The sequence below is a fragment of the Biomphalaria glabrata genome, chromosome 7, assembly GCF_947242115.1.
Source record: "Biomphalaria glabrata chromosome 7, xgBioGlab47.1, whole genome shotgun sequence".
Classification (NCBI taxonomy): domain Eukaryota; kingdom Metazoa; phylum Mollusca; class Gastropoda; family Planorbidae; genus Biomphalaria; species Biomphalaria glabrata.
The window spans coordinates 40,909,655-40,929,624 of record NC_074717.1 but is presented as its reverse complement, the minus strand read 5'-3'; positions in this window follow the sequence as shown (position 1 = coordinate 40,929,624).

Sequence of the window (19,970 nt, the reverse complement as noted above, 5' to 3'; positions counted from 1 at the left end):
GTTGAGGAGTGAGCAAATATTGAAAGAATCGAACCCCCCACGAGATGATGGGTGAGTATTTATTTTTCTAAGCTGAAGAGGAGACGCCTCCGCGGGCGTGAGTAGCTACATCATTAGATATTAGAAACATCAAAGCTGGGGGGGGGGGTAAGTGCAGTACACGAACGCCCTCCCACCTAGCCCGCAGCGTTCCCCCTTACTCCAGCCCCTGGCTACTCCGCGATAAGCCCCCTTCGGCGTTTTGTGAAGACAGAAAGAGTTATATTTTTTTTTGGAATGAATTTTCTTTATACATAATACACTCGTTATTGGAGACCTCTTGAAGCACCTTATCTAATGTTGTAGAATACTCACTTGTTGGGTTCAAGCTCCAACTAAACTTTTGTGGGTCTGTTACATTATTATGATTTTGCTTTTATTGATAGAAATTTATGAGGCTCTGTGGCTGAGTGATAGAGTGCATGAATTTTGAATTGATGGGTCCTAGGTTCCAATCCTGGTGAAGACTGGGATTATTAATTTCGGCATCTTTAGGGCACCTGTGAGCCCACGCAACTTTCAGGAGTACCTGAAATTAGTTGGGAAAAAGTAAAGGCGGTTGATCGTTGTGATGGCCACATGACACCCTCGTTAACCATCGGCCATAGAAACATATGACTTTTACTTCATCTGCTGTATGCCACAGAAACATAACCGTTACATCAGCTGCCCTTATAGATCTCAAGGCCTGAAAGAGAAACTTTAAGAGTAATAAATTAAATCATTGGCATTTAAATATCTACTTTCTCCCTTAAAAACTTGGTCCCTGGTGCTGCTATTTATTTATGTCTAATATATTTATGTATCACATTTAAATATCTGAAGAAGTATCTATTTATAGGCAATGCAGGAAAAAAAAAGACTTTACCCCCACCCCGTATTTCCCCCTTCCCGAAAATGTTGAATCTCTACACTGCAATATTCAATAGCGCTAATAATGTGTTGTTGTTTTTTTAAATTGTATCTCTTCTGGATGTATGTTGGACTGACTGTATATTGATGCGTGGGCGACGTCATTCCGACCATAGCTATTGCCCATGCCGAAATCTCATTTCTGTGCTGACCCATGGTCACTTGCCGACTGAAGGAGGCCACAAACCTAAGTTAAGACTGTTTTATTGATCCTCATTAATTTTTTTTATTATTATCTACAATTGTTTGTCTGTTTGTGTGTGTGTGTGTGTGTCGATGTCCATCTGAATAACTAATCAACTGTCCGTAGTATCCTTTTAAAAGTACTACCTGTAGTCACAGAGATGCCAACAAATTCCCTCCGAAGACATACAGATAGATGGAAGAAAAAGAGTATAGATAGACTTTGAGTAAAGTCAAAAAAAAAAGGGGGGGGGGGAGGAGAGAAATGATACAGTTGTCACAAGGAATTCAAACCCTCACACAAATACAGTCCTTACTTCAGACATCTACCTTCTGAAACACTAGATCCCCCCGCCCCCCAGCCCCCAGCAACAGCTTCCACGATCTCATCGCATTCTCTTTGAAGAAACTGGAACCTCAGAGAGTTGAAACAGCGCTCAGTTTGTTGTCCTAGCGATTATGAAATGAAATGATCGTTGACTCTTTTTACTTCAAGAGCCACTCCCCCCCCTCTCCCAGTTGTTTTTTGTGTTCTCCCTACCCCCCCTCCCCACTTTCCCACACCTCAATGAGCCAAAAGATAGCCTCTCCCCCTCTGTAAGTGATTTAAAAATAACAACTACCCAACTGTATCAAAAGGTTTGAAACAAAATATATATTTATTTTCGTTTCTTTCTCCGTTCCCTTTCATGTCGTCCGTCTTTTTTTAATCTTTTAATTTTATTTATTGAAAGTTTCAAATTAAGGTAAGAGATAAGATAGATAGGGCATGTACAAACGATACGGAGACAGTAAGTTTTAATTCCGGAGAAAGAAGAATCTCTTCACCGCCCTAAAGGGAAAAAAAAAAGCGTCAATGCTACGTCAGTATCCACCAATCATATTGCAGGGTGTGGCACAAGCACAGCATACACACTTTTAACTCAGCAGACGATATCTCGAAGCGATGTAGATTCTCGCAAGAAGATGGTAAATATGGTATAAATGACGTTTGTTCAAGGGGTCGTAACCGAAGAAAAAAATAATAGAAGTATTTTGAGTTGTCTTTCTTTTTTTTTTTTTTTTTGAGAGCAAATCTTCTGAGTTCGGTGGCCGAATCGTTTATTTTATCTAGGCTCTTATTCTCTACCATTTTGATATTTTCGTTCATAGACTAGCTCCAGATCTAAATCATATGAGAGTTAAAAGGGTTTGAGAAGAAAGAGGCGGACCGGGGGGGTGGGTGGGTTGGGGGGGGGTGGCTTTGGAAAAAAAATAGTCTCAAAGACGAGTGAGTTCGTTCCTCTTGTATGCACCTCGTCTGATGTTCGTGGTTTAAGATGGCGACATAAAGTGGGAAGATTGTCTGTTGTTGTCGAGGTAGAAGATGAGATTGTCTGTTGTTGTCGAGGTAGATGATGAGATCATTTTAGGAGCAAGGTGAACGAGATCCTTGTCGAAGGTTTTAGGCTGAGTCAAAGCATGGGAAGAATTTTTAGACTGACTGAGATTGTTATAGACAAGACTCAAGTCGACAATATTTGACCCTCGTGTGTTTCCATACATTTCTGTATTCTATTTCCTTAGATATGACGTCAGATTTTTTTTAGATGTTAGTACCTATGATTTCTGAAACAATTCGAAATCTATCTATCTATCTATCTATCTATCTATCTATCTATCTATCTATCTATCTATCTATCTATCTATCTATCTATTTATCTATCTATCTATCTATCTATCTACTATCTATCTATCTATCTACCCAGGTCAGGGTCCTAGAGAATGCGGGGCCCTATGCGAAACGGATTGTGCGGGGCCCAGTCTGGGTAGGAATAAGGATAATTTCAAAATTTAGATTTTACATTAGAAAATACTTTCGTCTTTGCAATAAATTTGTATTATTCAAATGAAAGCTGACAATGCCGTTTATTTTTATCGCGCGTACCATTGGCACTCCAAAATGACACATTTGTCTATTTTTCAGATTTGTATGAGTTTTTCGTGTATATTTTGCAATTTCATGAGATTTCCAAAATGCCTTGGAAAATCAGGAGGCCGAAGAAACTGTTATTATATATAAGTTATAATGGTGTAATTGAATAATTTACATCTAGAATTAGCACGGGGCCTTTGAAAGTGCGGGGCCCATTGCGGTCGAATAGGTCGCTGTGGCCTAAGGCCGGCCCTGTATCTATCTATCTATCTATCTATCTATCTATCTATCTATCTATCTATCTATCTATCTATCTATCTATCTATCTATCTATCTATCTATCTATCTATCTATTATCTATCTATCTATCTATCTATCTATCTATCTATCTATCTGTCTATCTATTATATCTCTCTCTCTCTCTCTCTCTCTCTTTCTGACTTAAGTCAGAAGTCAGTTTAGCAGCATTTCTTTTTTAGAACAGTAAGGGAGAAGGTTATATTGGTCTTAGAGTTTTGGTTTTACTTTCTTAATAGTCTTTAATGAGCTCTTCTGAAATAACTTTGTTTATGACGACAAAGAATAAACTCTAATATTATTGTATTATTTTTCATGTGGACTTTTTGTTTTGTTTTTGTTTTTTACAAAGCTTATATCAATTCACTTTGTTTGTCTGGCCAAAGGTTTTTACACGACACCCAATCTCGGATCAAGCTGAAATTTTGCACACTATTTCTTTTACCTGACAACATAAGAATCAATATAAAAAACAAAACAAAAAACAACAACAACAATTAATTATCTATTGGTAATAAATTATTTTGTTTGGTATCTGAAACAAGGGAAAGAAATAGTACTTGACTGAAGTGGTGATATAAACTGAATAAGTCCCCTTTCCAAGGGAAATAAATAGTACAGTTTGTCTTTAAAGATCTGATTTGGCACCAGTATTTTGTTCGGGTCTCTTTATAAAGTATGCAGCTTCAAAGGACAGTCCACAAGGGCATGCTTTACTAGTTCCATTTAATATCTTCCAGAAAATGCGTTGTCTAAATCTGTTGCGCCTGTAAGGAGACAAAAAATCAAGCCTTGATACAATGTATTTGAAATGTTTTATATCAAGCCCTTTCTGTGTTAACTAATGACCACACAGCATTGGTCCCCACGACGAGCCACTGCTACATCTTTCCGTCATCCACCCATCAACCCATCATATCTAACGCCCTTCTGTCCAGTAAATAATAAAAAAATGACCTCTTCGTATCACAAGATCGACTGACCACACATTCATTTCTCACATTATCCTCCCAAGAAGCTCCCCCCCGCCTCTAGAAATCGCTTCCTCTCGCAAGCGAAGACAACCCACTATTTAAACATACCGCCTCCCAAAGACTCTGGTCAGGAAAGACAAAATGGCAAAAAAAAAAAGGAAGAAAATTCAGAAACTATAATTTCATGTCTGTCCAAATTTCTGTAGAAGCAGACTTGAGCTTGGGGATTATGAAGAGAAGGTCAACAAGACTTTTGGCCGGGAAGTTTGTCTTCCTGAGCAATTTCTGATGTCAAACAGAGCATTCTGTTTGCTCTGGAAAATTGTTTTTCTGTTGGAAGGAAAGATTTGTTCCCGTCATATCTCCTTCTTCTTTTTTTCCCCTCTTTTTTTCTTGACTGTGTCCAGCTGGACGGTTGAAGAGGGGGGGGGGAGCCTCAAAGTTTTTCGATGTCCGGATGTTGACAATATGGAGAAGACAATTACCAAGAGATAGTCGGGACGCGAGACTGGGCGCCTGGATCTTTTGGTGTGACGTCATAAGTCTTGAACAAGGCCGTAGCGCTTGTCTGATCTTTTGGTAATCTATTCACTAGACATACTCGTGCCTTATCTGACTTTGCACGTCCGATGTGGTGGGTACGACTGTTCCAGGCTTTAGGATTTATTAAAGTGTTTATAAAAAAAAAGAGAACAAGCAATAAAGAAGTTACCTGTACACGTTCTCAGTCCCATGAGTCAGTCAATGAATGGACAGGTGAGAGCTGCAATCAAGAAATGTATAACGGACATTAGACGACTGGATGAAAACTTGACTGGATGAAGATTGGACTGGATGAAGACTTGACTGGATAAATACTGGACTGGAAGAAGACTTGACTGGATGAAGACTGGATGAAGACTTGACAGGATGAAGACTTGACAGGATGAAGACTTGGTTGGATGAAGACTTGACAGGATGAAGACTTGACTGGATGAAGACTTGACTGGATGAAGATTGGAATGGATGAAGATTGGACTGGATGAAGACTTGACAGGATGAAGACTTGACAGGATGAAGATTGGACTGGATGAAGATTGGACTGGATGAAGACTTGACAGGATGAAGATTGGACTGGATGAAGACTTGACAGGATGAAGACTTGACAGGATGAAGACTTGGTTGGATGAAGACTTGACTGGAAGAAGACTTGACTGGAAGAAGACTTGACAGGATGAAGACTTGACAGGACGAAGATTTGACAGGGTGAAGACTTGACAGGATGAAGACTTGACTGGATGAAGACTTGACAGGATGAAGACTTGACTGGATGAAGTTTTGACAGGACAGAGTAATCAGGACAAAAAATTACGAGAAGCATATCCCGAAACTCAATGTTGTCGACAAATGCCGAAAATGTGGAAATGTGGGCGAGTCGATTGAACACATTATGGCAGGATTCCAGCCCTATCAGAATCAGCCTACCTAGGTCGCCATAACCAAGTTGCAAAGTTAATACACCAACACCTGGCTTTGACGTACAATTTGATCGGTAAGGACACTCCTCCTTATTATCAATACTCTCCACAAGAGGTTCTCGAGTCTACTGAACATTTGCTGTGCTGGGATAGGCCTATTCTGACTGACAAAACGATAGATTTCAATCGCCCGGATCTGCTGTTCATCGATAAAAAAGAAAAAACCGCTACCATTATCGACATCGCCGTACCACTGTCTCATAATTTAAGAAAAACTGAGATAGAAAAACAAAGAAAATATGGGAACCTAGGCTTGGAGATTAAGCGTCTATGGAAATTGTCCAAAATAACAATATACCCCATTGTTATATCAACCGAGGGGATAATAACAACTGACCTCACAGACACCTTCAAGGCCCTTAACATTCCTAGGAGCATCCTCGTTGCCTGTCAGAGGGCGGTACTGCTGCAGACCTGCCAAATCACCAGAAAATTCCTCAGTGGAAACTGTTAAAGGGACTACGATGAATTTTGTTTCTCTTTAGCGAAACTCGACCCTGGCAGCGCCAGAGAATGACTACTCGTTCATTTCTAACATAATAATAATAGTGGAATAATTTGGAAATCAAAGTAAAATATAATACTTTCAGAAGTAAAAATGTGAAAGGCATTTTATTGCGTAGGAATGTGAAAAATTTTCACAAGTTCACTTCACTTTTAGTGTAAAGGAGGGGCACTAACTCTCGCCAAATGAAAGGCATAGAAACAAGGGGGCAGCTTGGTCAAATCAACAAGAAAGACAATCGCGGCGGAAATCATTCACACCTTGAGGACGTAAAATTTTCTTTACTTTTGCATTTTCGAAAAAATGTCTTGGAGCTGGGGGGGGAGGGGGGGAATAAAGCGGTGGGTAGGAGGGTCGGCTGGCTGGCTCGCACGGCCCAGGGGCCAACTTGTTGACACGGGCCTCGCCAGCGTCAGTCGTGGCGCGCGTATCACGGGGCCAATATTGACCTGCAGAATACTTCATTTGCTCTCATATCAAACAAGAGCAAGCACAAGGGGACAGCATTGTTCTGGATGCACCCCAGTTATGCCCCCTTAGTCTTCCGGCCTGACGATCCAATGGTAAATTTGGATGCAAGTGTTGTGTTTTCTCTCCCAAAACTATCATTTTTCAACTAACTATCTCCTCACCTATTGTCTCCCTTTCCTGCTATTTTTTTTCCCTCGTCCAGTTTGGAAAGAATAAAAATTCCTCATCCCCCCCCCCCCCAAACTGTGACCAGCCACGCGATTATAGTCTTTAGTTTACTTTTTGTTTTTATTTCCTCCCTTGTTTTCCGGCCAAAAAAAAAAAAAAAAGCAGCAAAAAAAAAAAAAAATTGTCTCCCCCTGGCAATGCCTTTCTATCCCAAAACAGATGACCATATTTGGCATAGAAGGAGACAATTTGGTTTGAGTAATGGCCCACCGATGCAAGCTACTGGAGTTATTTGCCCTTTCATCTTTCCATACCGCGGATATTTGGATGTCTGAAATTGAGATGCTGCAATTGTAACGGAGGGAGCAGAGTCGAGCACTTCATTTTGTTGTTGGAAAGGTGGGGGGGGAGGGTGTGATTGAACAAGGATTGGAAAAAAAAAAGGGGGGGGGGCTTTATTTTTAGTAGCTTTACAGCAGAAACCGAAAATCCTAAAATACATTTTCCTTTTTCGACTGTAATAACATGTGGATAACGTCTAGGGCCAGAGCTAAAGGATACGAGGCCTTGGGTAATTAGAATAGCAGTTGGATGCCAGCAAAACATATTAAATACACACACACACACCGAGACCATTCGTTAGAGGCCTGAACACTGACCTGCAACGTCACAACATGGCTTGAGTCTGATTTTGAACTCCAAGATGAAAAGCCAACGTGTTTAGCCACTGTGCTATTCAAGTACTTATAAAAATAGAAAGTTTTATTATTAGTCTATTGTTAGTTTAAAAATGTTTGTTGGGGGTGCGCCTGTAAGTGATTATTGTTACGGGTCTTGAGCCGCTGAATTATTGCATTTTCTAGTTAAAACAAATAAATTAACAGCAAAGAATTGATTAATTAATTAACTATTTTTTTATGGATTCATGTGTTGTAATCGGCAATGAATAAGTGTGCAAGGTTTCATCTTACTTCGAGAATGGGAAATGGAAGAAAATAGGTGTGCAAGGTTTAGACCCAGACAGACGGAGTGACATCATATGCGCTCGGTAATTACTTTGTGCTTAGAGAAAGAGTTTAGAAATTTGATTCTGAGGTGCTGAAAATTGCAAAGTGATTATTAAATGCTATTAAATATACAAAAGTTATCAATACTTACTGATTTTGTGTACCAGACGAACCAAAAAAAAAAAAACAAAAAACTTTCTATGACAATATCTCATTGACATTTAATAATAAGACTAAAGTGTACTATTTCCTGTTTCTAGCCACTTTCGCTTTCTACTTGGTATTAAATTAGGATCACGTGACTCGTGATGAAATCAATTCGCATGTAGGTGAAAGGATATTGTGATGTATGGCAGAAATATAGGCCCGTGACCCTCTATATTGCTGGATGGAATCTCAGACAAACTAATAGATACAGGCAATCTCAGACAAACTAATAGATACAAAATAATATATATATATACAGGGCTTTTCTGTGACGTTACACACATTATTATTATTATTATTATTATTACTTTATTACTTTTCTTGTATTTTAACGTATATTATTAATTTTTAGTAGTTAAAAGTTAGGCAATCAACTACTGAGTACCGGCACCTAATTACTGAGTACCGGCACCTATTTTTATTTTTACAAAAAAGCACTGTATCTCTCTCTCTCTCTCTCTCTCTCTCTCTCTATATATATATATATATATATATATATATATATATATATATATGAAAATATTTATGTGTGTATATATGTATGTGTGTGTGGGGGGGGGCTTGTCTCCGAGTCCGAAGATTAATGAGGAATGGAGATACAGTCAGACTAACAGATACAGATTAGTAGATAAAGACAGACATACAGACAGACTAATAGTCACAGACCACCAAGTATTGCCCAGAATGCAACGTTAGATGCTTAGATTTTTCGTCTAAGCATACATTGTGGACGTAGCATAGGGTCATAGAAAGTTTCGTCTATTGAACTATTCTATATAAAATGAATCCATATGTTGTTTTGGTTTAGTTATGCAGTATTGCCTCCCCTTCTTCTAAAATAATTGCAAAAATATATAAAGAGATCAATGTTGTTTAGAAATAGCTTTATGAGGCATTGCATTTTTCAGCTCTTCGTCATTTCGATGTAGGCTAATTAAAACATCAAACTAGCTCCATGTAGCACGAATGCACATAATTCAAGAAAATAATTTTTGAAAAATACGTGTACAAAGAAGTCTGTATATAGAGAATACGAACAAAAATATTTTGTAGCTAAAAATATGCGTATATATATATATACTTATGCATACTATTATCATGGAATCACGACAGACGAACTAAAGAAATATGTGAGAGACCAAAACAAAATCCGCTGCCGAGGACAGACGTTGACAGCGATAAACTAAACCAGCCACCGCCGGACAATGGTTAAGTCAGAGCTGGATGTGGCGAACTATGTTTGTTGCAACTGGGTCTGCGTAGCAACGTGAAATACTGAACTCCTCATTAATCTTTGGACTCGAAAACAAGCCAGGTTGAAAATAAATTCTTCGGTTCTGAATGAGGCTCATCTTGGCTCTGGTTTCATCTTTATTATTCCTACCCTCCCTGTCTCCTCCCTGTTTTTACAGAATACCCCCCATTTTTTTCCCGTTGTTATTTTATTTGGACTTGGAAGTCTATAGCACACCTCAGTACGTGGCAAAGAAATGTTCCACTTATTTTACCTGCGCCACGCCCCAAATAAAAATGAACTCTTCAAAATAATAAAACAATGATCAATAAGAGGGAAAACTATGGAACTGAATGCACCTTAAAACAAACGTACAAGTTGAAATGTTCTACAGAAACGATTCAAGTCAGGCCCGAATCATGGAAAGTATTGAAAATGTAATTTGAATGCGCTGGACACTATTGATGTTGTGTCTACTGATTTATTGGATCTGGTGGCCCAAGTACGTTTCAGCAGGCTACGACTGCTATACGAAGGTGGGTACATGAAAATGGTTTAAATCCTGTGATGAGTCCGATAAAGCCAAGGGGAGTCTGGCAGCACATGCACCGCCCTAATCTAGACGATCCGTGGTGGTGGCTAATAAGTGGGAACAATAGATAAAAGCAAAGTTGTGATGGGATACTGTCACATAGCTGCAACTTTGCCCGCCTGCAGGATTTCCATGCCCTTTGCCGGCACTGTGGTGATCCAGAGGAGTCTGGTGCACGTCTCGCCAGAGAGTCAGCCGCAGCTCCAAGAGCTACTGAGAGACGTATCTGTGAGGTCATTAAAACTGTTGGGGAGCTATGAGGCACAACGCCACACATTTTTTCCTTACTAAGGCTGTACGGGAGGTTTATACTTCTGTCTTGTCACCAATCGAAGTTCATCTCAAATGCGTCTGCTATTGTAACACATGCATAACAATATATTTTAAAATATCAAAGTAGTTTATAAAGCACGCTCGGGGTCACCGAGTGACCAATACGAAATGAAAGCTATGAGTTCAAATCTTTTACACAGTTGCCGTTTACCTTTAGCTCAGTCACAGGCAATAAACTGTGAGTCGGGGCCGAAAAGATCCTTGTGACAGGTGAAGTAGATTAACTTCACTCTCCCCGTACAAACGGTTAACGAGAGTTTTGTGTGGTATACACAACGACAAATCTTTGTTTCCCTACACTCTGTTCCTTTACACCCTGTTTCCTTTGTTCCCCTAAACTCTCTTGCAATAACTCTGGTCCAATACACTCTGGTCCAATACACTCTGGTCCAATACACTCTTGTCCAATACACTCTGGTCCAATACACTCTGGTCCAATACACTCTGGTCCAATACACTCTGGTCCAATACACTCTGGTCCAATACACTCTTGTCCAATACACTCTGGTCCAATACACTCTGGTCCAATACACTCTTGTCCAATACACTCTGGTCCAATACACTCTGGTCCAATACACTCTGGTCCAATACACTCTTGTCCAATACACTCTGGTCCAATACACTCTGGTCCAATACACTCTGGTCCAATACACTCTGGTCCAATACACTCTGGTCCAATACACTCTGGTCCAATACACTCTGGTCCAATACACTCTGTGTGACAAGTCAAAAACTCGCTGTCAGAGTCACTCTAATTTATCACAGCATTAATTATTATTTTTCATTATTTATTTATTTTATTTTAATTATTTCTCCATCCTACCCCTAAATTATTCACCCGCCACACCTTTTCCTCTCTACCAGGCTAGACTTAGTCCACCACCTTGGAGAAAATTAGGCCAGTCCTTTCATTTATCTTCCCTTGACCGGGGCAAAGATACGCACAGTCTTTGATCTTATCGGCAGGATGTCTGGCAGTCGCAGTGGACACCACCTTGGTTTGAATGCAAGCTAATCCTTCTCCCCCCCCCTTCTCTCACGTCTCTCTTTGATCTAAGAGATTACCCTGGTCAACACACCGCGTGATACTCCAAGGTGCGGCTCTTGTCGGACTTCACCCACGTGTAAGATAATTCTTAGCCTAGGACATTTCCGGTGTCCGCCCACACTTTTCAGGCATATATATAAAGTAAACCAACTCAAATCACCCTCTCTTTCTCATTCGAGCTGAGCTATCGAGTCTGGACTATATCACTCATTCTTTCTCCTAGAGGAATACCTGGTGGTAAGCCGAACTTAATCACAAGTTCCATCTCAATTACTTTGTGCTATTTCCATTGGATATTATCATGTGTATTTTGCTTAGTTCCTTTATATTTAATTAGTGCATTGTGTATTTCTCACTGGCGTAAGTAGAAAACATAAACATGTCCTATGTATTTATTTGTATATTGCATTAATCTATTAATGCTACGTCGCTCAATTGATCATTGATGCAACCATGTATATCATTGTACTCCTTATTTTATTTCCTTTATCTCGGTTAATCGCCTTGATGATTTTACTATCGCACTAATACTGCGCTTAGAAAGGAGATATGAATTATCTCCCCTGTAATGAATTATCTCCCCTTTACTCATTTTACTCTAATGAGAGTTGCGACGCTTGAAGGGACATTCAAGCACGCTCCATTGTTCTCGACCCACGGTCATATGTAAACAAACCATCTGGATCGCTGACCACCGCCCAACTCACCCCCCCCCCTTTTCTTTCTCTATCCACCTGTGTTATTTATTTGAGATTATTATTTCTCCTTCTATGTACATTTTTATATTATTATTTCCCCTTTTATGTACATTTCTATATTGCTACTATCAGCCATCTATTATTCCAAACCCCATTTGTCATCTTCTCCCAATTATGCTCTAAAGCAATTTTACCAATCTGACGAATGCACCTCAGTGGAGAGCATCGATAAGATGCATGAGAGACATGTCCTAACTTGTCTTTGTTTATCCGCAGCCTCCCTCAGGTGTCTGCCTATTTATTTGCTGTTGCTGTTCAGTGTCTACACGACACTACTCAACTCTACTACTTGGCGCTATCGGCATTGCCCGCCTACTCGACAGCCCACCTGTCAAGCTATTAGGTGCGACGTCCCTATGGGCTCAGGTCTGTGTGAGACGTCATAGCTACGCCAACCCTCTGCAACTCACTGGACATATCCTGTCAACTACGCTGCCCACGGCAGATCCGCTCTGCCCGCAGTAACCTTGTGCCCACGGTAGCCGGCCACCCGCCCTACTGTGCCCACTACAGATAATAGATTTGGGGATTGAGACTCCACAAGAACTATATCGCCGGCGTCCCTCTATCCGCTAGAGCGCCACCTCCAGCTGCAGAACCTCAAGCTAGGACACAGCCAGCTGCGACATCAACAGGAATACCAGCTAAGTCAGAGGACAAAGTGACATACTCTCTTATTATGTGCAAGAGTGATGATTAAACATAAGATATACTAGAGATAGATGCAAACCCTCCCCCTTTTTATTATTATATGTATATTTTTGTAAATAAATATCCTTTATTTTAACTTTTGTATCTATCTTTCATTGCTTTGTCTCGTTGCGTGTCTGCTCCCGATTCATATGCTGATAAGTGGGGGTGTGATAGCATTTAAAAATAATCATCCCCTAGACATAAAACGTGCCAAACACACGTCACATTTCCCCACCTGTCACACTCTGGTCCAATACACTCTGGTCCAATACACTCTGGTCCAATACACTCTGGTCCAATACACTCTGGTCCAATACACTCTGGTCCAAAACACTCTGGTCCAATACACTCTGGTCCAATACACTCTGGTCCAATACACTCTAGTCCAATACACTCTGGTCCAATACACTCTGGTCCAATACACTCTGGTCCAATACACTCTGGTCCAAAACACTCTGGTCCAATACACTCTGGTCCAATACACTCTGGTCCAATACACTCTGGTCCAATACACTCTTGTCCAATACACTCTGGTCCAATACACTCTGGTCCAAAACACTCTGGTCCAATACACTCTGGTCCAATACACTCTGGTCCAATACACTCTGGTCCAATACACTCTGGTCCAATACACTCTGGTTCCCCTATACCAGTGTTCAAATACTTTTTCAGGCATCTCTTAACCAGGGCAGAGCAGTGGCGTAGCTTCGGTGGAAGGATGTAGGGGAAGAATTTGAAAATCCCCCCTTATTTAAAAAAGGAGAAATATCTGACCCAGGAAACTACAGACCAGTATCACTTACCAGCATCACATATAAAATCCTAGAACACATAATATATATCAGCATCATAAACCACTTGGACTAACATAATGTCCTTACTCCATACCAACATGGCTTTAGGAAATATAGATCATGTGAAACACAACCAATAAGACTAATTGATGATTTTTCAAAAGGTTTACATGACAGTGAACAAATAGATGCTATCTTACTAGATTTTTCCAAGGTTTTTGACAAAGTTCACCACCATAGTTTTCTTAAAAAATTAAAATATTTTGGAATTGATGGTCAATTGCATCAGTGGATTTAGGATTTTCTGATAGGGAGAGAACAAACTGTAATAATAAATGGCTCTAAATCAACACCGATAACAGTAAACTCAGGTGTGCCTCAAGGAACAGTCTTGGGTCCACTACTATTTTTAATTTACATAAATGATTTACCAAATTGCATTACTTCAGGAACAAAAGTCAGATTATTTGCAAACGATTGCATAATATATAGAACAATAAAAACAACACAAGACACAGAAATTTTACAAAGAGAATTAGATGAGTTACAGAAATGGGAATCAAATTGGAGCATGTCTTACATACGCCATACTATCTGTTTTATATTATAGATATCATTGCTACGCTCGTTGAGCAGCATGTTGTGAATGACCAGTGACGTAGATGTGGGTATTGAATGAAAGGGAGGCTAACATTTAGGGCCGGAAATATGGGCATGAAGAGAGTTTCCAATATTATGATTACATTTGTTATAAAAATATTAAAGTGTTTATAAAATAGAACCTGAAAGTGTCTGCCTATTTTGAAGAGTCTTGTGTCTTAATAAGTGGCGCCCAGTGAAAAAGGTAAGACCTACGTATTATGAGTACTAAACTCCTATCTACTGACAGTCAAGGTACTTCTAAGCACAAAAATACAGAAAAGAAAAATTGGTCAGGGATTCAAACGCTGGATCTAAAACTCATGGTCTGAAGCGCTCTATCGTACAACCACCCATCCACCACGCCCCATCCTCATCTCCAGGACACACGAAATCATCCCGCACTTTATCACTGTCACACTGTCACACATTCCCTGTACATCTCTTCGCTTTTCACTTTTATCTGAGTTTAATTCCTAAGCCTATCAGGTCGGGAGGAGAGAGAGAGAGAGAGAGAGAGAGAGCACCTTTAGCCACCCCCACCATCCTCTCTTTTAACGCTCATTTTATTTTCTCCTTCTAATAAAACAACTCTCTCTATCTTTCTCTCTTTCTCTCTCCTTTTCTCTCTTTCAAACCACCCCCACCCACCTATTAAAAAAAAAATTCTTTGGATATGGTGTTAGATGGGCGAAGAGAGACAGAGCCTTATTATTTGTTTTCGCACCTGCGTGCTGCCCCCTTTAACACCCTCCGCCCTGGCGCTACCCCACAACGCTTCTTATCGCCTCCCTTTCACTAAGAACCGAGTGTATCTCCACCCTCATTCAAGACTCGACGCCATTAAAATACTTCTTTGTACGATGCATGCAATCTAACAATATAAATAAAATCCCGGGACGGGATTTCACCGGGTACAATTCTATAAATCTATTTCCCGTCTTTCCTCTATATTTAGTACACAGTACACAGTACTAATTTATAGCGCTTCATGCCCGTACAAATGTCTCATGTTTAAATATATCATACGCGTGAGGAAGTGTCTATGTCCAGGGCACATTAAAGTGTGAGTCAACGCTGAAGGAATGCTCTAAGCACTCCAGGCATGTTGGAAAAAAAGATATATAGACTTTTTTGAAAGCTCATTACTTTTGACTATTGATTGAATTTTAAGTATTCAGGAGAAAATAAAACGAGTCTCGAATTCGATTTTTCAGTGAGGAGCGGGATTTTGAACCTCGAAATTTTTATTTCGCTACTGTGTCCAGCCAACTCGAGCATCTGATAAGTGCAGGTCGTTGTGTTGGACGCATGACATCCTTTCCACCCGTAGACGACAGGACTAGTTAGGTGTTACATTATCATTCCCATAGATAACAAGAATCAGATAGGGTTACACCCCTACAGTTCTCACAATATCCATGAGTTGAAGAGGTAACTCTATTTATGTATGACATATGTCACAAAACCCTAACAGAAGTGATGACCCTATTTGTGTGTGTCACTATATCCCTGTGCTGATGTGATGACCCTATTTGTGTATGTCACAGTGACGCCATTGCACGGAGACTGGAGACTTTTAATTCATAACAGACAAGTCAAAACCATCATTCTACAAGTTTGCCATTCTGAATTTGCCCGTAAACTAAAATTTGCCCAATCTCAAAAAAGTGGCACGCCATTTACCCAGTACACTTAGACAACAATTAGAACAATTGTTCGACACCCCACGCCCTCCCCCCCTTACCCCCACATCCACGCCACACCCGAAGTGAGCAAGGTTAAAAAACAAAAGTGATGTATCTCCACGGTCAGCCCGCCTACAGAGAACTCACTTTTGGAGCCCCCCCCCCCTTTCCCCTCCGTATCTGCGCCTAGCTGGGGGCCACTCACTTTTTACCTGAAGCAATGCTTTGTCATCGGAGATCAGACGCGAAGAACTCTTTGCTACAACCTAAATACATTTCAACATATTTATGTTTGCAAGTCAAAGTATCGGAGTGGGTCCAGGGGGATTGGTGGGAGTTGGGGATGGAACTTAAGGGATGCGCACTGTACTTTTTCTCCACTCAGTGCTTACCCCCCCCCCACCTCACACACACACTCTAACAATTAAAGCGGTCCACCTGTTTGACATGAACGGACGGAAAATGGCTCGCTTCTAGGATAACATCTCATATGTTGTAGAGATAGGGTCGACTGTAAACAGTTTCAGAAGCCTAATCGGTAGGAGATTATCAGCCAATGATATAGCCACCCGCGTTGGTGGTTCCACCAATCACATGGCATACACAGGTGAGAGAGCGTGCGCCTCGCTAAGATGTCGGCCAGCGGAAACAAGGGGAAAAAAAAAAAGATATGTACCTTCCACTTAGTTTGTGTTAGTGTTGGGGTACCGGGGGGGGGGGGGGGCGTCTCTTTCTCCTTGTCTATTGCTTTCTTTCTCTCTCTCTAGTTCTTTATCTATAGCCCCCCTCTCTTTTCTACTCTCTTACATTCTCTCTGATTTGACGTCTAGTTCTCTTTTTGTCTCTCTATCTTTCGTGCTTTAATTTTCTTTCTTTCTATCTTTCTTTCTTTCTGCATCTCTTTTTCTTTCTTTGTTCTTTCTTCCTCCCTTCTCTCTCTCTCTCTCTCTCTCTCTCGTTTGCTCTCTTTTTTGAGTCTCTTCTTTTAACCTCACTCTCCATCTTTCTCTACCAGTCTTGTCCTTTCTCAATCTTTCTCCTTCTCTCTCTCTCTGTTTCTCTCTGTCTCTCTCTCTGTCTCTCTGTCTCTCTCTGTCTCTGTCTCTGTCTCTCTGTCTCTCTCTGTCTCTCTCTCTGTCTCTCTCTCTCTCTGTCTCTCTCTCTGTCTCTCTCTCTGTCTCTCTCTGTCTCTATCTCTCTGTCTCTCTCTCTCTGTCTGTCTGTCTATCTCTCTCTCTCACCGTTTCTCTGTCTTTCTCTCTCTCTCTTTCTCGTAATTAACTACTATCTCCCACATGTATCTTTCTTATTTCCCAATTTCTTTATATCTTTTTCCTTGTTTCTCTCTATTTCCTCTAGTTCTACCTTCCTCTTATATCTTTTTCTCACATTATTTGCTCATCTCTTTTAATTCCTTCCATACCTTTAAGACTTTTTCTCTTTACTTCCACTAAATCATTCCCCGGATTTGTAGGGGAGATAACCCTGGAATTAAAGGGAAGCAACAAGAAGAAAACTCTCACAACTTTTACATTCAAAAGTGAAATTTAATTGTTAGCCATTAAAAATTGGGACAGCGGAAGTTGGATAAGGACTATGGGTATAGGATAAGCGGCAGCGATTGGTTATCTTTTTTTAGATAGATAGCGAGCGTGTCCAATAGTTGTGGGTCTGCTAATGATTGTAAATGTGTGTGGTTTAATGTCAGTTCGCGCGCGTGCAGTGATTATGACCCCCCACAAAGCTTTAATTAAAAAATAATAAGTCGTATGTGCCGATAAGCGAATGTTACACATGTATTCTGATACATGTTTCGGCGTTCCTTAAGAATTGAAGATGATAACATCCTAGCACAAACCTCCCGCAGTTAGACGGATGATGGCGGCGAGCAGCGTTAGAACCCGGGGCCATCAGGACTACAGTCCAGAAAGAATACCAAACTTTCTTATAATTTAAAAGAAAAAAAAAAGAAAATGTGCGAATGTTTTGGATTGACATGGAGACGCCATATCAGAAGACTCTCTGTCAGGAAAATACATATCACCATATCAGAAAATTCCATATTAGAGTATTCCACAGCAGGAGATGTGGATGGGAGCCTGGTCGTGCGGTATGCGCGTTGGACTGTCATTAGGACTTCTCAATAGTCCCGGGTTCATACCCTGCCCGCTGCCATCTCCCGTCGTCCTGACTCCATTTCAGAAGATTCCATATCAGGAAACTCCATATCAGACTATTCCGTATCATTAGACTTTATATCAGGAGACTCCATATCAGGAAACTTTATTTCAGAAGACTCCATACCAGGAAACTTTATTTCAGAAGACTCCATATCAGGAAACTTTATTTCAGAAGACTCCATATCAGGAAACTTTATTTCAGAAGACTTCATATCAGGAAACTTTATTTCAGAAGACTCCATATCAGGAAACTTTATTTCAGAAGATTCCATATCAGGAAACTCCATTTCAGAAGACTCCATATCAGAAGACTCCAGTTCAGAAGACTCCATTTCAGAAGATTCCATATCAGGAAACTCCATATCAGAAAACTCCATATCAGGAAACTCCATATCAGAAAACTCCATATCAGAAGACTCCATATCAGAAAACTCCATATCAGGAAAACCATATCAGGAATCTCCATATCAGGGAACTCCATATCAGGAAACTCCATATCAGAAAACTCCATATCAGGAAAACCATATCAGGAATCTCCATATCAGGGAACTCCATATCAGGAAACTCCATATCAGAAAACTCCATATCAGGAAACTCCATATCAGGAGACTCCATATCAGGAAACTCCATATCAGGAGACTCCATATCAGGAAACTCCATATCAGGAGACTCCATGTCAGAAAACTCCATATCAGAAGACTCCATATCAGACTATTCCGTATCATTAAACTCTATATCAGGAGACTCCATATCAGGAAACTCCATATCAGGAAACTCCATATCAGGAGACTCCATATCAGAAAACTCCATTTCAGAAGATTCCATATCAGGAAACTCTATGTCAGGAAACTCCATATCAGGAAACTCCATATCAGAAAACTTCATATCAGGAAACTCCATATCAGAAGACTCCATATCAGACTATTCCGTATCATTAGACTATATCAGGAGACTCCATATCAGAAAACTCCATTTCAGAAGATTCCATATCAGGAAACTCTATGTCAGGAAACTCCATATCAGGAAACTCCATATCAGAAAACTTCATATTAGGAAACTCCATATCAGAAGACTCCATATCAGACTATTCCGTATCATTAGACTATATCAGGAGACTCCATATCATGCTCGAATGAAAGTGGTTTGCATTCAACTATTAACGTTTCTCCAAATAAAAAAAAATATTGAATTTGAATCCTCATAGGCAGGTGAAATGTGTTTCCGACACTATGGGTGGGGAAAGTGAATACGGCTGGTCATTGTGCTGGCAACATGACATCTTTGTTAACAACAGGCCAGGTCTGCGCATTCACTTTACATTGCCTGCCCTGATGTAAGCTAGTGTCCAATGCGTGAATGTGTTTGTGTCTGTTTAATGCTTTTGACCTGACCTCACAAAATTACTGACTTCGATGACTTGGTAATTATTTCTTAATACTAACTACGAGTTGGAGACATTGAAGGGAAACAAGAATAAGGTAAAATGTTTTACATGTTTCGAATGTTCCTTCAAAGTTGAAGATAATTTACTTCCTAGTCCAAACCTCCGGCAGGACGACGGGGGATGGGAGCGGGCAGGGTCTGAACCCTGGACCATCGATAAATCTGAACGACAGTCCAGCGCGCAAACCGCACGACCAGGCAGCCATCCTGTAATAACGATACACTGGATAAGACTAATGAAAACTTCAACTGTCTACTTACGTAATTGGGATAATCGTGATGTCTCTAAGTACGTTGATATTTCACTAGCAGTCCATTTCCCCTGCTTCTAGCTTCAAGCCCAAACCATATTCTCTTTTTATGTAGCGGTACT